Below are 5,246 nucleotides of genomic sequence, written 5' to 3'. Positions count from 1 at the left end.
GGGTAAAACGCACCATCTGCTGTAATAAATGTGCACCTGCATTGACTGACTGTGAGTAGGATTAGCGATGGATTATGAGTAATCCTCAAAGCAGCAGAGGATTTGCCACTAGGTAACGTGGCTGTGACTAGCTGTGGACAAAAGAATGTGAAGTTGCTCAAAACAGCACATAAATGTTAGCTGGCTGTATTTGGTTGTCTGTCACATGTTTTAGGTTAAACTCATGATGATTTTATTAAGTTCATGATTTGATTTTTATGTGTTTTGCTGCCAGTAAAAATTCCTCTCATATTGCACTAGCTAACACTTACACAATGTCTTTTCAGACAGAGCAATGCGCTGCACGCCCACAAATGACTATCCTACTCTTATGTCCTGTTATATATGCAGATGTGAGAAATAAACTGCTGTCACCACAAGCCTGATAAGTCCAGAGAGATCCCGTAGAAGACACCACACAGAGGTCACATTGGTGCCGTGACTTGTCCAAGACTATGCCGGACCAGGCAGGTGTCTTCTCACCACTGTATCGTTTGAAGCTGCAATTTTTCAGTGTATTGACTGTCAGGAGTGCTTAGTATGTAACCGACATTCTTATAAGGCTGTTATTTTATGGTTGTGAATTGTATTTGCAAGTATGAGCCACATGAGCAAATTTGGTACCTCTAATATGACTCCCTACAGTATAGGTAGGTGTAGAGGGTTAAGTATCTCACCTGTTCCATTTTCGTTGCGTGACCATCAGGTGGGGGATAACACTGCTTTTAATGAGCATTTTGTACACAGTCCTGTAAGATCTGAGAATGTAGTGCCACCTCACAGTCAGCCTGTAGTTGAGTTACATCCACGACAATGCACTAGCACATCAATTCCAAACCCTCCTCTTGATGATGTGAAATTAATTGGCCAAATGAGCACTATCATGCAACAGATAGGGCAGCAGCTAGCTAACAGCATTATGCCACACCTCAACACACCAAGCCCTGCAGTCTCTGTACCCACCAGTCATGAAGGATCATGCAATAGAAATGGCACATCACCCAGCCACACACTGGATCTCTCCCAGGACTCAGAGAGGAGTCAAAGACCCACCTGTATTCCGAGGGGAGAGCTCAGATACGTTGGCTGTCGACGAATGGGAGGAATCAATGAGGAATTACATCAAGAAAAGTGGTGTTCAGCTGGAAAATCAGGCAGAGGAAATTCCCATCCATCTGAAAGGCAGAGCAAAGCCCATCCATCTGAGAGGCAGAGCAAAGGATGTTGTGAGGTTTGGAATAAGAAATGATGAAATTGATGTTCAGCATAACCCTCAAGCCATCTATGGACTCTTGCCCAAACACTTCAGCACTAGCCATTGCTCCTCAGTGCCCCTAGCTGACTTTTATTCCACCTTGTCAAAAGAACGAGAGGATCCATATGAGTATTGGCTTAGACTGAACAGAGCTGCTGACGTTGCTACAAGTTGTCTTAAAGAGCAGGGTAAAATATTTGATGATCCCAGTGTTGAAATAACATGCATGTTTATTGGACACTGCCCCAGTAGAGATTTAGCTCTCACCTTCAGGTCCAAGACTATTCATAAATGGTCAGCTCGAGAGGTTCAGGAAGTGTTGGATGAATACCATCAAGAGAAAGGGCTCTGGTATACTACTGAGGGGAGTAGCAAAATCAACATGAATAAAATTGAAGTTAGCCCTAATGCTAATGTAGTACCAGCCTTTCCTGAACAAAAACAAACTGTAAACCAAGACCTCGCTGCTTTGGACAGGTTGATTGGGATGCTAGAGAAAGTGTTGCTCCAGGGCCCTGGTTATGCCCCAGCCAAAAAGGGTCACATACTAATAACAGGCCTCCAAAAATTGAGGGTTTGAATGACACACCATGCTCCATATGTAACAACAGCTCTCACTCTGCCCAAACACACTGCCAAGAGAACAGCCTGTGTTTCCTGTGTCACCTGCCTGGCCATTCAAGACGCAACTGCCCAGAGGGATGTCGACCTCCTTCCCATTCCCAACAGGGAAACTGAATGATCTGCATGCAGGGGAGGATAGCATGGATCAAATGAGTGAGCCTCCCACCTTGGATTCGACAGATATTAGTGATTATGAAATGTTGTATCACACCTATAGTGGCATGGTGCCATCACAAAAAACATTGATTGTACAAAGCCTGCATAGACTCTCAAAGACTGATCGTCTGTTCTATACAGATGTGACTGCTGATGATGGGCCTGTTCTCAGAGCATTAGTGGACAGTGGATCTATGTCGTGCACTATAAGTGTGGCAGCTGACACAAAATTTTCACAGACTCTCCCTGACATTAAAAAGAAATCAGCTGAGGACTTTGTTATTGTTGGTTGTGGGGGTCACCTTATCACGCCCTCTGCCATGTATGGCATCACTGCATCAGTGTATGGCTACAAGGTGATAATTCCTGTCCTCGTTATGCCAGGTCAGACTGATGAGCTGATCCTTGGCAACAACGCCATCAATTGGCTAATTTCACAGGTGAAAAAGACTGTTAGTGGCAAAGACATTACATCCAGGGCCGTACCCAGGATTTTTCAAATACCAAGGTCAAGCATGGCTGACAGCACCGAAGCCCCCCCCACCACCACCGGCACAACTTAAATAAATAAATAAATAACAAACCAAGGATAGATTTGGTGGTGGACACATTTATTTTAAAAATTCTAAAACTGTGGCACCATAACTGTGGTGTTTTATCTGACATAAAAGTAGAAAGGTAGTGAACTCTTGGACTGAGTATACATACCTAAAGTACCAGTTACCTAAAGTATTGGCATTATTTACATTGCAGCATACACATGATAGAAAGGGTGTGAACTGCTGAATTATAAGCTTTAGTATTACACCTTATAATAATAGTGTGAGTGAGTGAGTGAGTGAGTGAGTGAGTGAGTGAGTGTGTTATTTGTGGGTGCCTGTATGTGGAGAGACATTCTGAGCAGTAATGTAAAGGCATCAGTCTATCTGGCTGTCTTGAATTGAGATCCATTTGCATGCATTCTCTGAAACACAGTGTTCTCACCATTGCCTGTAATGTAAGTTTGGTTCACAACACATTTACTTTAACAATTCTAAAACTGTGCCATCAGAACTGTGGAGTTTTGTCTGACATAAAAGTCAAAACTGAACTGAACTGAGTGTATTGCTCAGCTACCTGAAGTATTGGCATTATTTACATTTCATTATCTTAAATTATATTAGAATGTAGGGCTATTAGTTCTGTGTGAAGACTATGTATTAGAGTGTGTGAGAGTGTATTATTTGTGTGTATGTGTGTGTCTGTATTTGTGTGTGAGTGAGTGAGTGAGTGAGTGAGAGAGAGAGAGAGAGAGAGTTATGTGTGCTCTATAATGCGATGTGACTATTAGCCTATGTTAGGTTAGGTAGGCATATGTGATAGAGCATAGACTATACCCTGCCTGTTTTATCCAAAACCCAACTTCCCTGGCCGACACTAGTATAGGCTACGTCACGTGATGCTGCATTAGACATGGCAATGATAGAGATAGAGGCTGAGAGATTTCAGATTATGTTAGACGAATGTGAATTTTATTGGGGGGAAATACAGATGACATGTGGATGTGGACGCTGCATTTTACATTGATCACTACTCGAATTCAACGTAGACCAATTTGAAATTTCTGAAAAAAATACAGAGCACATGATCTCAGTGTCCTCAATGGTAGTTACGGCCATGATTACATCGCCAGTGAGTGGTGCTCAAAAAGGGGATTTGCCCCACTTAGTACAGTATATCTGCTGTCCCACTCAAATTTGGATGAAGGTGAAACAATGCCAACCAGGATTGGCTTAGCTAAGCTCAAAAGCTGCGTCACCCTACAGCCCTTGTCTGAACATTTGGTGTGGGCTAGACTGCCTGCATCTGACAGCTCTGCAGTGGGGAATACAGTCATTATTGAACCCACCCCGTCCAAAGCCAGACCTGCACAGATTCTAGTGGGGAGGGTTGTCACTCCCTTATGGGGGGATGGCTGGGTCCCAGTAAAAATTGTGAATCCCACAGACAAACCACTCTCCCTTAAAAGAAATGCAAAGGTTGCAGATGTGTTCCCATGTCTTTCTGTGCAAGACTTCCCTGAACCAGACTACATTCAAGCCAGTGCACAGTACACGCAGAGCTCGTCTCTTGCACCGAGGTCAGAAGAGGAGATATCCCGTGTCTTGGGTGACATGGGCCTGCAAGATGTGGACCTCTCATCTTGTGAAGTCTGTGAATGGAAAGATAAACTGCTGCAGATCATTGAGCAACATGACTCCATATTTTCGATGGACTGTGGTGAAGCTATGGATTTTGTCCACAGAATCCACCTAGTAGATGACAAACCCTTCAGGCTTCCATACAGGCGGGTCCCTCCCTGTCATTATGACAAGCTTTGGACTGCTCTGAATGAAATGGAGGAATTGGGGATAATTCACAAGTCTCCGAGCGAATACTCCTCTCCCCTTGTCCTTGTTGTCAAGCCAAACGGTGATCTTCGCATCTGCAATGACTTCAGGTGGTTAAATACAAGTACAGTTAAAGATGCACATCCATTGCCTCATCAGACAGACACCCTCGCTGCAATTGGTGGCAATGTGTTCCTCTCAACAATGGACCTCACATCAGGGTTCTACAATGTCAGGCTGCACAAGGATGACAAAAAATACACAATGTTCTCCTCCCCATTCGGTCTCCATGAATATAATAGGATGCCCCAGGGCCTGATGAACAGTCCTGCCACCTTCATGCAAATGATGATGTCTATCTTTGGCGATGAGAACTTCACAAGCCTATCATGCTACCTGGATGACCTTATAGTCTATGCTCCATCTGAACAGGTTGCACTTGATCGTCTGCAGATGGTGTTCACACGCCTTGCTGGCAACAACTCTCGCCTAAAAAGTATAATTTCCTTCGTCGGTCTGTCAAGTTTCTGGGACACATCATAAGTGGAGATGGTGTTAACACAGACCCAAGTAAAGTGCAGGCTATTAGTGATGTGCAAGAAGCTGACCTCATGGAGTCTGATGGAGTAACTCCATGTGCTACAAAAATAAGATCCTTCTTAGGGATGGTTCTCTATTACCATCATTTTAGCATCTGACATCATGTCACCCCAGTCCTCCCCCAACACACACACACACACACACACACTCTCAACATTCATTCGCACACTGAACTCAGGGACTGCACATTTCACTTTACCTCG

Source organism: Neoarius graeffei, chromosome 9, assembly GCF_027579695.1.
Source record: "Neoarius graeffei isolate fNeoGra1 chromosome 9, fNeoGra1.pri, whole genome shotgun sequence".
Lineage (NCBI taxonomy): Eukaryota > Metazoa > Chordata > Actinopteri > Siluriformes > Ariidae > Neoarius > Neoarius graeffei.
Note: the sequence above shows the minus strand (reverse complement) of the source record.